Here is a 19780-nt window from a genome sequence, read left to right as displayed (position 1 = left end):
TATGATGGTTCCACAGACTAACCTGTTCTACACAATCCCTATGGCTGCTCATCTGCCAGAATGATCTAGGTGCAGAATCAGTTGCATATTATCCGTGTGGATATACTACTTGGCTACAAAAGATCTGATTTTCTCTGTCAACTGTCGCATGTAAAGAAAAACAGCAGCAGACTTAGGGCCAAACCATGTGGTACTCCACACAGGATGGGTGTGCTTATTGATTCAAAAGGCAGAATCACCACTGTTTGCACTCTACCTGTTAGAAATGATTTAAACCAGGCTAAAGCCTTTTTTTTAATACTCATCATAAAATCAAGACAAAAGAATGCCAGGGTCAGTGGTATCCATTGAAGCAGAAGGGTCTAGCAAAAAGAGAACCCCCACCCTTCCACTATCAACGAGCCGCCTGATGTCATCTATGACAGCTATGACCACAAGCTCAATGCCATAGTCAGAATTAACCCATCTGTGCATCATCCATGTTTATCAACATTGGATTGCAGCTCTCACATTACCACCACCTCTGGTAGAGAAACGTGGAGATTGTGAAAAGGAGCTGGATTATTTGGGTCTCTTAAGTGATCAGCAGCTATGTGCGGTGAGTCGGAAGAAGGTGTGGAACACATTAAGGACATATTACCGTTATAGAAAAAAAGGCCTATCTTTGCTTAGCAATAAAAGGATCACCCTGCCTATCTAAATGAACTAAAGGTGAACATTAACTGTCCTGAGTCCCAACCTAATGCTATCTAACACTACCACTAACATGAATAATTCAAAAGTGCCAAAAGAATGTCTCTATTCTCTTGGTTGTCTCTCTTTTTGCCTTTGTTCCCATTGGCTTTGACTTGCAATCTGTATATTGTTTTCTGTGGTTATTGATAGTCAAATGTCTCTGTTTAGAATATTTGCTCATAAGCTTCTGTAGCTCTTCTCATATGTTTCTAGGTCTTGGACTCTAGTTGTTTCCAGCTTTACAACACTTTTCCTTAGAATACTTTCTCATCCTTGTACTTTTATTGGTATGCCTCTTATCTTCTTGAAGGTTAATCCCCCCTGAGTTGTGTAAGACATTATATCAGTTATGATCCCCACTGCCCACCTGGGTTCTTAGTACTGGATTGTCTCCCTTCTGATTCTGTTCTCTTAACAGTATCTTTTCACAACACTTGTTACAAATATTTGAGGTGGTCTCTCTTCTCAATTTCAGCCTCTTTTGCTGGGAGTTTCTCCCTTAACCCCATGATATTAGTTTCCACTTTCTATCTATTTCCCAGACAGCCCTTTTACTGCTATGTCTCTTATATTCTTGGGGGTTCATTCTCTGTAGGTTTTGTTGAGCATAATACCAATTACAATTCCCCCTTTCCTGGGTTATTGGTACTGGATTGTCTTTTTCCTGATTCTGTTCTCTCAACAGTCTCTTTTCACACCACTTGTTACACTGCCTCTCTCCTCTCTTTCAGCCTTTTTTTCCCCTTCCTCCCAAAGTTTCAAAGGTTATTAGCAATTAATTTTTTCGAAGTTCCTATGGGAGTCCGACTCCCTATAATATATTCATTCATGCATGTGAATGGTGTGTGTATGTATGTATGTATGTATGTATGGAATGGGTGTGTGCACTTGTCAGTGAATGCAAGTGAAGATGTATGGGTGAGTGAATGGCTCGTTATGAATGTGATAATGTGTGCATATGAGGCGTTGGGTAGTCCAGGGGGAAGGCATGTCATTTTTTACTGGCCATCTATAACAGCACAGTAAGCAATGCCATGCCTGCTTACTGTATTACGACATTTTGTACTGGGCATCTATGATAAAGCAAGCATCATAAGTCTTATTACATGTCTAGACTGGCATTTTGGCACAGCCAATCTAATTTCTTTCTATGGCATTGTAATTGGTCATTTATAACTCGATTTATACCGAGAGGTTTATAAGCGCAGACCCAGGGATCGAACCTGAGTTGCTCCACGTCATCTTGCTTCCAAGGCGAGCGCAGTGCCCCCTAGCTATCCTCCCGAGTCATGGCATAACATCTTTTATATTGGGGATCTATGATAAAGAAAGCATGACCTGGGATACGTTGAAACAGCCAGTTTGGATGTGTTTTCTTATTGTGCAATAGCATTTTTAAAAGAAAAGCCAACAGGAATATGTTCTTACATGAGGTACTGGCATATATTGGTAAAGACAGCTTGGACATGTTTCCTTATAGAATCATTGCTGGATTTTTGCATATAGCAAACACAAATATGCTCTTATATGGGAATACTGCCATATATTGGTGCAACTTTCATGGAAATGTATGGGCTCAGCTAGTGTGAAAATATTATTTATACTGGCATGTATTGTGGTGAAAGCCATCATGAAAGTTAGGAAATTCTCATGTGTACTGTTGGTGAATTACAGCTATTGAATTTTTTCATGAGTTAATCTTCAAAACTGATTGCAAACTGTCTGGCTTTTCACCATATTTTCAAAATGTTTTTACAGGGTCCCCAATTCGCCCATTGGTTGGTTCAGGCTCCCTCACTGCGCTCGGTCGCTCTAATATATGTGTGACAAATAGTCACACCACTCCATATAAACTATTTGTCAGCCACAAACTGGTGGAGGGTACATGTGGGTGCCAGGGCACAGCCCCCACCCCTTGTTTTTATGCTAAGTGAAAGTTGCAAGCTTTGATCAAAACGCATACTTACATCTTTCACCTAGTGCAGTGCGCGGTGTGCAGCAGCATGATCATCCTGGGCATTGCGTATGTGTGGTGGTCCAGGTCGTGCCGGAGTGTGACGTGGCACCTGCTTTGTTGAGGAGCCGGGGAGCGGGGGTTCAACGTGGCTTGGAAGGGGGCCCATAATAGTGTGCTTTGCCACTGATCAAGGTAACAATATGTTTTCCAATTATAAAAGTAAATAGTGAAGTTAAAGGTTCAAATGTTGACATGGTTGCATTAGTAGGTGTCACAATGAATTCGAAAGTGTTTTGTGTTGCTTCTACATTTTGCAGTTTAAAAATCACATCATTTTTTCATCTGCTTTCTGCATGCTACATGGATATCGGAGCTGTTTTTCATAATTACTTGCCTTATCAAAAATAACATGGGTAGTGTTTCTGAAAAACAATCTGCACTTCTTCTACTATTCGAAAAGAATATGGTTAACACGTTTTTTTTATTATTTTGATTAATATCAAAATGCGTGCGAGTGTGTGTGTGCGTTGATTACATGCTATAGTGAGAATTCCATGTAGGTAATTCATTTGACTAATTGCTTCACTGCAAAGTGTTATTTGAAGCGTGAGAATCTTCAAGAATTGGATGTCATCAAACCGGTATTATGGAGGCCATGTATATAAGCCGTTGGTTCTGTTGGCAGGGAAATAAAACATACAACTGCAAGGCAATTCTATGTCAAGACGGAGGCGAGCATTATGCTTTATCTTCTCATTTATTTGCTCTCCAGCATTTTCAACAAATCAATAAAATGTCTAACTTTTCATTGAAAACAAACACTTTTTTTTTTTCAAAACTTCATTTAAAAACTTCATATCCCATCAACCCTAGGTCCCTGTTCCCAGTGTCCTGGTCATGTGACCTAGTCCTTCCTCTTCCTGTAACCTCCTCTGCTTTTCCTGCTCTCCAGATTGTTCTCTGTTTAAAATAAAATCATATGAATGTCTTGTTCATGAAACCTAAAAAATAGTTTTTATACAACAATACCTCATTTACATCAACTTGATTTGACAACTATGGCCAAACAAAAAAATCTTCAATGTATAACATGTACAATTATCCAGCACTTTGTCCTAATGGACATATATGCAGTTCATATACCATAGCATAAAACAAATTGGTAAGAAAAATTCCTGCACATTGACATTCTAGAGCAGGTTGTGGTGTAACTAAGCAGAGCCCTGTCATGTAGGCGAGAGGAAACCCAGTCACGTGGTGTGGGTGTGAATAAAGATTGGGCCGGAAGCCAGGCGTTCAGGCGCGAGCGACTAATCAAGTGGGTCCTGTGTGTTTATTGGCTGCGAGCGTTGTGAGGCTTGTGCAGGCCTATGCATATTCCCTGACCTCCTGAGGCACACCGGAGGTCATGGCTTACAACATCACACAGGCGAACAGCATATGATGGAAATCCTTCACACTACAACCACGCAGTAGACACGCATTGTCGTTGTAGAAACATTTTTCCTAGGTTCCTGCAACCGCTTTATCGTGGAATTGGCCCAGTTTAATACAATTTAAATAAAATCTTCTAACATTGTTCTGTACAGTTTATCCTGTGTAAAATGAGATACAGTGATTGTTTGCTCTCATCCTCTTTAAATACAAGCTGTGTTCCAGTTTATTTCATGTTTACAAGTTCAGTATGCAATTGTTTTGCCGACTCACAAACAACTTCATAAAACTAGATTTTTGGAGATGATTCCCAACCATTTCTTCTTTTATGGCATATCTTATTCTATTGGCTCCCACATTCTGTAAACTAATTCAGGATCCCAAAACCATTATTTAGAAGTTGATATGCGACCATGCAGAAAAAACACCCATAATTTACTTTGCACTACCACTATGCTGTGCAGGTCATTATGTCTCAGAAATTCAACACAGCACAGGAGGATTGTGGGTATATTAATTCAATCCACGTCGATAAACAATCTAAAGAGATCTAAAATCAATGATGTCTCCTGTTCCTGGTGTTACGGCATTAATTAACTCATTTCCATTCATTTATTTTTGTCATTTGTATAGCGCCTTTCACCATAATTATGGTTCCAACGTGCTATTGGTTGTATGCCCTGGGAGGGACTAGAGTCCAAATTTGGGAAAATAGGAAGGTGCTATTATGCATCTGTGCATTTCAGCCATTAAAGTTATTTGAGGGTGGGCAAGACCCTACTAGTCATCCATGTCTGAATGGCATGTAGATGGGCGTGGCATATGTAGATTGTAAGCTAAACAGGGTTGGATTGTGTTTAAGGAGATAGAGAATTAGGTGGGAAGCTACAGTTTATTGAATTTATTTTGTAATGGTAGCTTTAAACTTATGGCAGAGGTGTTTTGCAATGGTATTTGGTTTAAATGTGAGTGCAGGGTGTGTGGAATGAGCCTGTACCGTCCGTGAGTTTACGAAGGTGCGGTGTGCAAGGGGAAAAAAGGGTTAGCTCTACAAATAAGGTTTGCATCCTGGGTTCCATCTATGTACCAAGAGCAGTACTACGTTTCAAAGACAAGATAAGTGCTAAATGAATACATAATACTCTGCCACTGAGATAATGTTAGAGTGATAAAATGCCATTTCTAGTTTCTTCTAGTGCAAACAGGAACCCCTTTCATGTTTTCTTAAGGCGGTGTGGCCCTCCCTCATGTACATTACAATAACTTGCAGTGCCAACTATGAAAGAGGGATCCAATTTTCCCAATGGTTCTCCTCTCAGAGGATCTGAGAGGTTCCCTAAGGTGCAACTTAAGCATTAAGTTGTGCAGTAGCACCTGCAGCGTTCCAAGTGCCAGATGGAATTACCAATAAAGATCTCAGACCCAAATAATCAGAAAGACTTAAAGAATATGGCAACATACAACTTTATTATCAGCTCAATAAAGCAGGGGAACCTGGTGAACTTCAAATCGTAGTCCACAAACTCATGATTATAATTTGATTATACAAAGGTTTATACCTCAATATACACGTCATCCTAAGTGGCAAACTTTAAAAACCTTTTGATGAAAGAGATTGGTCAAGAACACATATACCCATAGCTCGTGTAAGTGTTAGTATCATTTTTGGATGACAATTATCTGATAGGCAAGCCTTGAACTACCTCTAAATACGTATAATACAGATTACTAGCACAATAAGAGCAGCAGATTGGTTTCTGCAAAATGTAAAACACACTGCTACGTAGACCCTTATAATTGGTTGGCATTCTCTCCCATCCTTGGACTTTTGGCTCATTAGCAGCACGTAAGCAAAACAAAACTAAGTTGCATAGAACAACATTAGACTACTTACTACCCACCCGCCTAATTAGTTCAACATCTCCCATCAGTCAGTCCCTAAGCCAAGGCCTCTTCTTTGTAGTTGACCTTGCAGACAGTTCTCTTCTCGCTGATATTTAAGGGAGTATAGGTACACCACTATCTCCATCTGGAGCTTAACGAATAGGCCTTGTTTTCGAGCTCTGAATCATTTGTGAGGAAACCACAATGTTGTCCATTTCAAACTTTTATTTAGTGCTATTTAATTCTATTAAGCTGTGTGTCATTACTCCTCTTGGCCTCTGGAGACTTGGTTGCTCTATCTCACATATGCTTTCTGCATCCTTGATTGTCCAATACTTGGCACTTGCAGATGTTTTCTTCTTTGCTTAATCTAAGAGAAATATGTCTTTCGTACATGTCTTATGCTCTTGACTCCCTGTGTGCCTTTCAATTATGTCTTGATGTGGCCTCCTTGATCCCAGGCCAATAGATATTCTTTGTTTCTCACACAAAGCAGTTTTTCCAGCGCCTCTTAGCATTGCTTCCCTGGTCTGAGGTAGCTTGGTCATTCTTAATAAGAGTCTGACGTCCATCTTTTAATCATGGCTGCTCTAGTCACATTATATTTTCTCCTGCAGGAAGCTTCTATATGTCTTATCTACCTTGTGTTTCTGCATAAGTACATTCACTTCGTCTCTTCTTACTTATTTCTTTGGTGCACATGATTTCTTCATATTTGGTTACATGTTTCTCTTATTACTTCAGTTACATGTTTATTCTTTAAGTATTCGGATATGGTTTTGGTGCATCCTTAAGTCTTATCTTCATGATGTCACCCTGCCCCTGTCTGATTTCAATTACAGCTCTTCAATTTCTAATGGTGTATGCAAACATCTTTCCTCCACGTCAGTGCGAGGGTGCAGTCAATATGGTTGTCTGAGTGCATAACGTCTCTCATATCTTCGATGCGGTATTGGAACGATACCTGATGTCACGCATAATGCTCTCTTACTGCTGTTCCAGTATGACAGAGGTGAGGGGGCGGGAATTAGAGATGACATGCACACCTGCTCCTCTACAAACTGCTATGCATTGCCCACCCTCTGCGCCCATATGTGTGTAATACCCGGCCCACTGTCAGGATTCTTATTGTGTGCCGGTTACTGGAATACCTTCATGAGTCCTCCGTACAATAGCATTATAACATCCTTATTCCAATTTGCTAGGCAGATGAATCTATACACAAATATTGACAGTCAATAAAAATGTGTTGTTTGTTTGATTGCATACACCAGGTATATTTGTAATGGTCGAAACCTTTTACAATTGGGACAAACATGGTTTTACTAAATTGATCTTTTGAGAACTTTATGTACAGTATTTTGCAGAACATGCTTGGAATCTTGTAATCCTATTTGCATCGGGTCTAGCATTATTGAATAAATGTCACATACGATGATACATATTGGACTGTTGCACAATTTAAGTGGAAATGTTCTGCCTGTTTTCAGAACATAATACGAATTATTAAACTGGGCTTATCTTTACTTCTTGAAATAATACAAGTTTATAATTAAAGGTAGCTCTATGGAATTTTCTGTAAAATGTATGTGTTATGATGGGTTCTAGAATGTGGGATCCAGAGGGTGGAAGCTCGGGGGAGAGATATATGGCCAGAGAAGATGATGAGGGTCATAGAATGGGGACGTGGGCTGTTGTACAGATGAATAAAGGAGTTCTTGGAAATACTTACATGTGTCTTCACCTCAATATTGGCAATGAGGATGGTGGCCTGATCTTGACTGAACACATCAGGCTCCCAGACGTGCGTGTGACCAAATTGTCAGGCGGCAGCCTAAAGCAAAGTGACCACGCAGAAGGACACATTCCCGATGATGCTACAGGTATTGGCAACCCCAGGGGGACCACTCACTGGGTCAGTGATCACTGCATTATTTGAAGAGTGCTTGCGCTTTATCCAAGCCCAGCACCAGATGCCTGGGCAAAATTCCGTCTGAGTTTTTTGCACGCACGCAACACATCTGTTGCCTAGCAAAGATAGGAAGCTATCAAGCGTCTACCAAGCAGTGAACAGTTCCTCTGTGAGCGAGGTGAGCGTTAAGGGGGAGAGAAAGCCCTGGCCATGATAGGCACCAGGGGGAAGGAAGACCAGCAGAGGAAGGCTTCCCAAGCCTTGGCCTTGACAAGCACCTAAAAAAAAACTAGGATACAATACAAGTAAGGAGACAATATCCATTTACAGGGAATAACAATATGGTGCTGCAGGAGTTATTGATAACTATCCAGAAAACAATGGCAGCGGAAAATATGGCACCACCACTTCAGTTTCTTGCAGAGTACTTAACACCACCCATACTCTGGGAAAGGTTTACACATTTATTCTGAAAAGTATTTAACACTATGTCTGTCTTTTCAGTTTAATTTATGTTTGTCAGTTTATTAGTTTAACTACTGAGTTTATTTGTAGCCAATTATTGGCGGACTTGTCTTTTTTTTCTTTTTTATATACATAATAAATTTGCTAAAAAATTAGGTCAGAATTTTCTGAATCATGTTTTAGGATTTTCTGATTGATGAGGCACAAGAATATGTATGAATAATTGTCTGTTTCAATCTGCCTTAGCTACCAATAAGCACTGACAGCTATTGGAAAAAAAAGAATCTAAATTGTATATTGCTCGGGAACACTCTTATGTTATAGGTTTTTTTTGTGTGCGGCATCAGTCACTCAATGGCTTCAGCACATTTGAGAAAATGTCCAGAAAGATTGATTGTGCTCTCTTCTTGTGAATGAAGTTAAGTAAATTGTAACCTTGCCATTTCCCATATTTGGAGTAGTGTGATTAAATAAAATGTAATTTATTTTCCAACTTTTTTGCACATATAATACTTTTGCATCCAAACATAGACTATGATCTTGCCTCAGATAAAAGAGGAATCCATACAAAATTTGGTAGACGTGGGTTCAACTGTGTGGATTTGTATAGCCGGACAAACATACACACGTACATGCACTCAGCTTTATATATAAATATTGAATTGGAATACTTTTTTAAAACGTGTGCATACTTATTTTCACCACCTACACACATAACAAGTAAACACAGTATATCTACATTCTTCCCTAAAACTAGTAGTTTTATGTCATTTATCTTATAAACTCTGTACTTTTTTGCTTTTGCATCTACAACCTACTGTTTACTTGTTTCATATGTAAACAGTCATGGCCTTCTACACTTCCTAACACTCAAAATAATGTACATGAAACCATTTATGTAACCTAGCACCTATATGGAACACTTGTACATATTAGAATACACACTGTTTTACACAATAAAACAGAAGTAGAAGATTGCAGGATGCTGTTTTCTCTTCTAATTTATGTATTCTTCAGAATGTTACCCCCCATTTACTTTGTACTGTTTTTAAAATACATCCTAGTAACAGTACATCTTTTACTTTACATAAAACACTCATTATCCTATTCTTCCATTTCAAACTTTTATTTTGCATGTTTGTATTCACAAATGAAACAAAACATATATTTTACAACTATGGTTCTAACAACATTAAGTAGGCATTATTTAAACCAATTTACAATTTATCTTGGCGTGTGACTATAGAGCCATTACAAACAAGGCAATCTACTTTTGCATGCACCCATGTTGTGAAATGTCCACAGTGAATGGATACCCCCTTATGAAAAATGATTGCACACATCTCAAATGTTTTCTTACTAATAGAAACTTGACGATTTACAAAATACATTACCAGCATGTTAATTTTCCTACCATCTACACTGCATCTTAGAAACATAATCAATACATACTTAATAAAAACTAGATTTGCAGTGTTGATTGTAAATTACAACTACAGTCACTGCATTGCATGTCATGGAATGCTTTAGTTAGAAGATTAGAAAAATTACACTTTTCTGATCAGGGATAGGAATATATACATGTTTTTCTGAGTAGTGTAATCTTTCTTACATTGTGGACACCTATGATCCCACTTGTATCTAATTCCTATATACGTATCTACACTAACACTTTCCTGCACTGATAAATGGAACACACTCTTTAAAAATGATTGACTATCTTCCTGTGTATTTTGAGAAAATTGTGGATATCCACTTGTAGCAGCGACTACATTTTGGGATCGATATTATTGAATGTGTACTGTCTGGTTTTTCATCTATAGATATTTTAAGAAATGAAGGTTCCACACATAGCTGCTTTTCTGCTGTGGATGCTACTTCTTGCATCAATGGAGTCATTTAAAACAACATACACAAAGCTGCATTACAATAGTATTCAAATCTTGTTTCATTACTAAATCTGCAAAGAGAGTACATTGAACAACTCTCCAACTCTGGTAGGTTCCGTTGTTTCTTAGTCTTAAAAGCATTTGAACACACTTTCACTGGCTCCTTGTGTTTCCTGGCTAAGTGCTTAGCAGGTACAGGTATAAGGTTCAGCTGAGGAGCATACATTACATGCAACCAATTATATTCACCAATGCAAGCAATGTCAGCTGTCACTTTTTTCATATAAATTTATTAAAAATAAACCTATATTTTTCACATGTGACAAAGCTACATATGACATTCCTTCTTTAAACACTTTATGACCAATGACAATAAGTGATGCTTCTAAAGTCGACCCTAGTGGTTTATGAATAGTTATTGCATATGCAGAGCGCAATGGAAACAACACTCTTTTCACAAAGGTATCCTTAAAAAGCATGAAACATGTTTGAAAAATCAATTGAGTTTCTTCTACACGATCAAACTTTACTTCAACATGTTCAATATTTGTACTGTGAGGAAAAGTGTGACATACAATTACTCATCCCATCACTCCATACACTAGACCAATTCCTACATTAAAGTTCCTCTTTAACATTACTTGTGCATTGATGCAGTTTAAAACCTGCTTCTTGACCTGCTGTTTTAGAAATTGAATTCTCTAGTTGACTTATTCGAGCTTTTGCTCTCTTATCCAACTCTAATGGCATAACATGACCATCTAAAACATCCCACGATTTTATATCTACAACATTTTGTTCGTCTGACAGTAGCATTGTATAGTTAAACTTGTTACACTTTGCAAGTGGGCACATCAAAGCAACTCAAAAAATGTTTCTCTCCTTAAGAGTCAACATGACATCAGATGGACTGCGATCTGCATGAAACATTTTAGAAATTAGTCTTCCCTTTAAGAGAGCTTTCACATTCTCCTCAAGAACACCTATACAAATCTCATTACGCATTTCTGCATACTATAAGTCTACAGATTGCGTAAGTTCCTGGAACTCAAAACAATTTCAAAGGTTAAAATGACTAATACTTCCTATAATGTTTTGACTACCCTTAAATTGCAGCATTTTGAAAACTGCTTGACCTTTCAGTTAATTGTAACAAGTTTCAAGAAATAAGTACATGTTTACCTCCAAACTAAACATTGTACTCAGTCTTCAAAACCTGTTGCATTAATAAGTGAATGAAAGCTAGCATCAAGTTAGACACCACACTTACTTCATCCACAATCAAGGTATTTAATTTTCGGAAAACCTTTCCTACTTCCTGTACTGCACTTGATACAAGTTTTCGAAACTCTAGTTAGTTGTCATGCTCCACTGGTAGCATCAACAGTCGATGTAAAGTAACACCTGCTACATTAAATGGTGCAAAACCTGTTGGAGCAGTTACAATAAATGACAAAGAGCAATCCATTAAATGTTGGGTCATAGCTCTTATTGCATGAATTAAAAAAGATTAACCTTTTCCTGCTTTCCACTACCATACAACAATGCAGTTTCGATTGAACACAATAACATTCATGCTTGTCATGCTGTAAATCATGTACACATCTATTTTTAATTTAATAATAAACTTTGTTTTGCTCTACATTAAGGTTACTAACTATTTCATCACAATCCACATCTGCAACTTTAGTTTGTTGCTTTATACTTTCTACTTCTTCGCTGGCAAACTCAACATCCATTTCAATAATTGGATCACCAAGCACATTTTGACTTCCTGCTACAGAATCTTGACTTCCCTCAGGAGTATCTTTTGGCAATTCAGCTGCCAATAGTTCTTCTTGTTGTAGTTCTTTCTTCAGTAACTACAAGTACTGCTCAAATTTTGGATATGTAATGAAGCTTTTTTTAGCAAAAATAAAATCCTTCAAAAACTTCAAAACTTTCAATGAAATCACTCTCTGCACGCCATGGGAAGAACAACTGTAAAATGCAAAAATAAAATAATGTCTTTTTCTCTGCAGTTTGTCAAGACAGTTTCATGTGGTTGATGAGACTTGCCTTCTCATATCTCACTAGACAGCCAGTACGTCCATGTGCTTTAAACCATCCTCTGTCACTGTATGCTTCAACATTTCGATATGTAGAGTGTTCTGCCTCTTCATGTAACCAAAGATCCTCCAACCATACAGATTGATTTGGATAATATGTATCAATCAAGTTGGTTTTCAGAATCTCTGTACTGTCAGGTACTGCTTCAGCTAAATGCTGAATTTCACTCAAAGGATTCAGTACCCGATTTCTAGTAATAGCTAGTCCAAGACTTAACCAAAACACATTAATGCTATGTCCATACATAGGGAAACTAGTTAGTTGATCTGCAGCTTCAGCATCTTCAGACCAAACCTTAGACATGTTTGACTTAGACTTTTATCTGCTAATAAATCTGCCCATACCTCAGCTGCATTGTTATGTTCAGCTTTTGTCATGTATGCAGTAACATAACAAGCAACAGCTGTTGTATCATCAGCAATGTACTGTACATCAGTATTTACATTCCAAAGCTGAGCAATGATAGGATTGAAATCATTAATTATTTGGCATTCCTTATTTCTTTTTAAATATTATGTATTTCTTGGTGACTTACCCCTAACAAGATGTCAAACAGATGACATCAAACTGTCACTCAACCAACTGGTCTCACAGGCCTTGGAAAGCCAAATCTGCACTGAGTGTGGCATTTGCCTTTACTTTTGTATTTCCTCTGACAGTACTTTCCACATTAGTGCCTTTAGAACCTTTACACCTTGCTCCATAGATCAGCATTCACATGCTGAGCAGGAATGGAACAAGTTACACATTGTTCTGTGAACTCCATCACACAGCCATCACTTTCTATACCAAACTGAGGAGCATCTTTAAACCACAACAGCATATATATATATATATATATATATATATATATATATATATATATATATATATATATATATATATATATATATATATATATGGAGCTCCACCTAACCTACCTGGTACTCTTTTCTCCAAAATTCACAATGCCTAATGGACCATTTTCTTTATTACATATAAAGTGTAACATGGCAGAAATATCAGTGAGAAAGATCTACAATACACTTATAGGGTCCTTGGAGCACAATTCTCCTGGTGTCATCTGTTCTGTCTTTTTTCTGTGGATTACTCTCATAAATCCACTCTGCAAGATCATCCCAACCAAACTCAGCACAACTTAAAGTCCCAAACCAAGTTGGAGGGCCCAAGTTTATGATCATGCATCTAATCTCAGAGGGTCTCCTATATCAAGATTCCTTGGTTCCCCTAATTGTAGCAAGAATATTGGTAAGTTTACCCTCTAAAGAAAAATTTCTTTCAACTTTTGCAGCATCTCACATGCAAAAAGATTTTAAAAAACTATTTCCAGTCTGAAATGTATTAGCAACAGCATTACATAATGTTGAAAATTCACTTTCATACAATAAGTGAAACATTTATTTAACATTGGTGTGGAATCGGGAATCTTCAGAATACATTCTTGTACAACGATATTCTGAAGAAGAGATTTGAACCTTATGATCATCCGATCTGCCTCCTATACCAGCAGGAACAATCATAGGGAAACAACAAGCTTCTAACATCTTTTCCCAGACACTGATTGGTGCACCTTTCGTTGTTTTCATTTGATGCAATCCTAAACTGTCATCCATGACTTCAGGTGTGTATAGAGGATGAATAGTTCAATGTTCACACAAACTATTCCCTTATGCAACAGATAGACATTGGAACTGACCTTCACTGCTTTTGTTTGCTGACTGAAACATAGACAAGTCTGGTACAGTCAAACTGCCTTTGTATAAATCATTGTGCTCCAATAGAAATGCCAATGCGTTTTTCATCTTTTCAATATGTATACGATGTTGCCAAATGCTATTATCTTTAGTAGCAACACCATCTACTAAAACAAAGACTCTTCAATGTCACGCTTCACTTGTAGAGTGTTGACATTTTCTTCCAAATTGAGAGGTAAATACACAACTTTGCCTGGCACACATTGTACTAATGATTTTGTGGGTAGATTTGACATCTTTGTTTGCAATCTAACAATAATTTCGAAAGAATAAACAGTTTGCAATGCAATCACTTCAAATATGTTCAATTTTATAAGCACAACAGGGATATCAGGCACTACCATGTCATTCAAGACACTTCTAGGAGAAATACATCTTTGATTATAAAACCCAACATAGTGTCTACAAACATAAAGTGCCTCACGTGTATCAAATAATTATTCTACAAGCAAATACAGTTAAAGTTCTACCAAACATCTTCTACACTGTGTTGAGATTTCTCCTCAATGTATACCAGTTGCACGTGAGATAAAAAGTGTGTCAACAAGATGCGCAAACAATGTCAGGTCTTTCAGTAGAAGACAACTCAAACATTGCAATACTTTTTTTATACTGTTGAAAAATCAGATCCTTTGAAAGCCTAGGATCATCATGTCCACTTCCTGTAAGTGTTTCATCTACGTACACATGCTCTTTAAAATGCATGATATTTATCATTTGCATTGTAGAAACTAATCTTTCTACAGTTCCAGTCAGAAGTGTTTGATTTAAAAGTGCAAGAGACATACTTGGTGTTTTGTATTCCTGCAGTTTAACTGGAAGTTATGTCATTTTAGTATGATGCGCAGCCAACATTCGTATATGATAAAACAGGCTCTTACATCTACTTTTATCAAGACAAGCTAGAGAGTGACCCAGAAGTCCTGTTTTTTCACGAACTTCACAGTCATCCATTCTCTGTAGCATCTTGATCTGTCTTTGAACATTATTATTTTTGTGCAAAATTTTCTAAAATAGCTTTAAGACTTGACAAGAAAAGTTATAAATATTGCACAAAAAAATGCATATCCATACCTCTCAATGCTTTTTAGGTTGTATTCTAGACTTCCCTAAACTTTCCATTTCTGTATTATCAGACCTTAGAATTTCTTTTTTTTTTTAGAAGTCACACCATTTTGTACTTCATAGCTATGTCCACTCTCATCAATAGCTAGGGGAACATTCTTTCCTTAAATGTTACTCAGCTCATTAAAAAAACTTTCTGCATGAGAAGTGTGTTTTCACGTTCCACCAAACATATCACTAAAGTTGTCACATGTATGTACATGAACTCTGTCCATATTTGTATAGAATGGTGTAGTCATCTAAAGTAATTTCTGAAGTTTATTCAATACGAAAATTAAAACATTTCTTTTCATATGAAAAGCTTTTTTAATTATTACTTCTACTTCTTCCTTTTGCAAAAACCACATGACCACATATCTAGATTTCGGTTTCACACTTCTCCAAAGATTTGTAAAAACTCGAGAGTGGTACATTTTTTTACATACATCTTTATTCCTGTTTCAAATTGATAGCACGTTTGCTATCTTTTCTTCAAAAAACTTATAGGCCGATTCATGGAATAATTAGCGCGGCGCAAGTGGGCAAAAACCTGCGATTCGCAGTGGAATAGCGAAAATAGCAGTGCAATTGCGAAAATCGCACGAAAAGCAGCGCACGTCGATTCATGGAAGGCCGTGCGCGAGAAAACCAGCGGATGTGCGATAAAAAAGTGCGTGGCGCACGTTGGCGCACAGGCCATCTAACAGCGTGCGCCAGGTCACAGCGAAAATCGCACAGGCCACAGCGAAATTCGCACATAGCGCGGCGCACGCAACAAAAGTAGGCGGAACACGGGCGTAACACTCGGAATGGGGAACAACTTGCCAAAACGTGGGCGTCACGGGGGAAGTACAGGGCACAAGTGCGCGGAACGCCCACACGCTCGCCTACAACACGTATTCATGGAATAGAATAGGGCAAAAAAGCGCACGCTCAAACCAGCGCACAGGCACACACACGACCGCCACAAGAAAACAGGCGGTAGCGTCTCTGCGGCTGTAAGAAATGTGCGCCAAAAGGTGCGCCAACAAATAGCACCTATATACTGCCATGATGAATGTCCCATACTGTGGCCCTCCAGTAAAAATGACGTGCAAAGGGGTACCCACAAACACGGACACCCGCTGACAAAAAATACGTGTGCGTGTATACCGGGGTGCGCGGGAAGTCTAACACGCGATTTCAGCAGGGTACGTGCATCACAGGGGTTCGCGTGAAGTTATTCACGCGATCGGGCCTGGGGGAGCGGGCTAAGTGTATTTCAGGGGTTCACGTGAAGTTTCACACGCGATCGGGTCTGGGGGAGCGGGCTACGTGTATTACAGGGGTTCGCGTGAAGTTCCTCACGCGATCGGGCCTGGGGGAGCATGCTACGTGTATATCAGGGGTTCGCGTGAAGTTTCACACGCGATCGGGCCTGGGGGAGCGGGCTACGTGTATTACAGGGGTTTGCGTGAAGTTCCTCACGCGATCGGGCCTGGGGTAGCGGGCTACGTGTATTACAGGGGTTCGCGTGAAGTTCCTCACGCGATCGGGCCTGGGGTAGCGGGCTACGTGTATTACAGGGGTTCGCGTGAAGTTCCTCACGCGATCGGGCCTGGGGGAGCGGGCTACGTGTATTTCAGGGGTGCGCGTGAAGTTCCACACGCGAATAGCCTGGGCGCGTGTATTTCAGGGGTGCGCGGGAAGTTCCACACGCGAATAGCCTGGGGGCGCGTGTATTCCAGGGGTGCGCGTGAAGTTCCACACGCGAATAGCCTGGGCGCGTGTATTTCAGGGGTGCGTGGGAAGTTCCACACGCGAATAGCCTGGGCGCGTGTATTTCAGGGGTGCGCGGGAAGTTCCACACGCGAATAGCCTGGGCGCGTGTATTTCAGGGGTGCGCGGGAAGTTCCACACGCGAATAGCCTGGGCGCGTGTATTTCAGGGGTGCGCGGGAAGTTCCACACGCGAATAGCCTGGGCGCGTGTATTTCAGGGGTGCGCGGGAAGTTCCACACGCGAATAGCCTGGGCGCGTGTATTTCAGGGGTGCGCGGGAAGTTCCACACGCGAATAGCCTGGGGGCGCGTGTATTTCAGTGGTGCGCGGGAAGTTCCACACGCGAATAGCCTGGGCGCGTGTATTTCAGGGGTGCGCGGGAAGTTCCACACGCGAATAGCCTGGGCGCGTGTATATCAGGGGTGCACGGGAAGTTCCACATGTGATTTGACAGTGTGGGTCCTCCCAGGTGTACCCTGTACACCCTCCACGGCCCCTGCAGGCAGCCCACACCACAGGGGACTACCCTGCATCCCTGGTCATGTCCCGCAGGCAGCCCACCCACCATGGGCATGCCCCCCAGCAAAGGCACATGTCTCCTTGAACTAATGAACACCAACTCATGTCCCCTTGCACCCCCACCCCCCAGCACTGTGGGGCACCTGCCAGCAGGCCCCCACCCATGTCCAACTCATGTCCCCCACCACCCCCACCCCCCAGCACTGTGGGGCACCTGCCAGCAGGCCCCCACCCATGTCCAACTCATGTCTCCCACCACCCCCACCCCCCAGCCACCAGGGTCACCCTCCACCAGGCCCCCACTCATGTCTCCCACCACCCCCACCCCCCAGCCACCAGGGGCACCCTCCACCAGGCCCCCACTCATGTCACCCACCACCCCCACACCCCAGCAGTGCAGGGTCACCCTCCACCAGGCCCCCACTCATGTCACCCACCACCCCCACACCCCAGCAGTGCAGGGTCACCCTCCACCAGGCCCCCACTCATGTCACCCACCACCCCCACCCCCCAGCCACCAGGGGCACCCTCCACCAGGCCCCCACTCATGTCTCCCACCACCCCCACACCCCAGCAGTGCAGGGTCACCCTCCACCAGGCCCCCACTCATGTCACCCACCACCCCCACCCCCCAGCCACCAGGGGCACCCTCCACCAGGCCCCCACTCATGTCTCCCACCCCCCCCAAACCCCAGCAGTGCAGGGTCACCCTCCACCAGGCCCCCACTCATGTCTCCCACCACCCCCACCCCCCCAGCCACCAGGGGCACCCTCCACCAGGCCCCCACTCATGTCTCCCACCACCCCCAAACCCCAGCAGTGCAGGGTCACCCTCCACCAGGCCCCCACTCATGTCACCCACCACCCCCAGCCACCAGGGGCACCCTCCACCAGGCCCCCACTCATGTCACCCACCACCCCCCCAGCCACCAGGGGCACCCTCCACCAGGCCCCCACTCATGTCTACCACCACCCCCACCCCCCAGCCACCAGGGTCAGCCTCCACCAGGCCCCCACTCATGTCTCCCACCACCCCCACCCCCCAGCAGTGCAGGGTCACCCTCCACCAGGCCCCCACTCATGTCTCCCACCACCCCCACCCCCCAGCCACCAGGGGCACCCTCCACCAGGCCCCCACTCATCCACTCATGTCACCCACCACCCCCACACCCCAGCAGTGCAGGGTCACCCTCCACCAGGCCCCCACTCATGTCACCCACCACCCCCACACCCCAGCAGTGCAGGGTCACCCTCCACCAGGCCCCCACTCATGTCACCCACCACCCCCACCCCCCAGCCACCAGGGGCACCCTCCACCAGGCCCCCACTCATGTCTCCCACCACCCCCACACCCCAGCAGTGCAGGGTCACCCTCCACCAGGCCCCCACTCATGTCACCCACCACCCCCACCCCCCAGCCACCAGGGGCACCCTCCACCAGGCCCCCACTCATGTCTCCCACCCCCCCAAACCCCAGCAGTGCAGGGTCACCCTCCACCAGGCCCCCACTCATGTCACCCACCACCCCCACCCCCCAGCCACCAGGGGCACCCTCCACCAGGCCCCCACTCATGTCTCCCACCCCCCCCAAACCCCAGCAGTGCAGGGTCACCCTCCACCAGGCCCCCACTCATGTCTCCCACCACCCCCACCCCCCCAGCCACCAGGGGCACCCTCCACCAGGCCCCCACTCATGTCTCCCACCACCCCCAAACCCCAGCAGTGCAGGGTCACCCTCCACCAGGCCCCCACTCATGTCACCCACCACCCCCAGCCACCAGGGGCACCCTCCACCAGGCCCCCACTCATGTCACCCACCACCCCCCCAGCCACCAGGGGCACCCTCCACCAGGCCCCCACTCATGTCTACCACCACCCCCACCCCCCAGCCACCAGGGTCAGCCTCCACCAGGCCCCCACTCATGTCTCCCACCACCCCCACCCCCCAGCAGTGCAGGGTCACCCTCCACCAGGCCCCCACTCATGTCTCCCACCACCCCCACCCCCCAGCCACCAGGGGCACCCTCCACCAGGCCCCCACTCATCCACTCATGTCACCCACCACCCCCACACCCCAGCAGTGCAGGGTCACCCTCCACCAGGCCCCCACTCATGTCACCCACCACCCCCACACCCCAGCAGTGCAGGGTCACCCTCCACCAGGCCCCCACTCATGTCACCCACCACCCCCACCCCCCAGCCACCAGGGGCACCCTCCACCAGGCCCCCACTCATGTCTCCCACCACCCCCACACCCCA

The sequence above is a fragment of the Ambystoma mexicanum genome, chromosome 7q, assembly GCF_040938575.1.
Source record: "Ambystoma mexicanum isolate Mex_15411 chromosome 7q, UKY_AmexF1_1, whole genome shotgun sequence".
NCBI classification, from domain to species: Eukaryota; Metazoa; Chordata; class Amphibia; order Caudata; family Ambystomatidae; genus Ambystoma; species Ambystoma mexicanum.
This window is presented reverse-complemented; position numbering follows the sequence as displayed.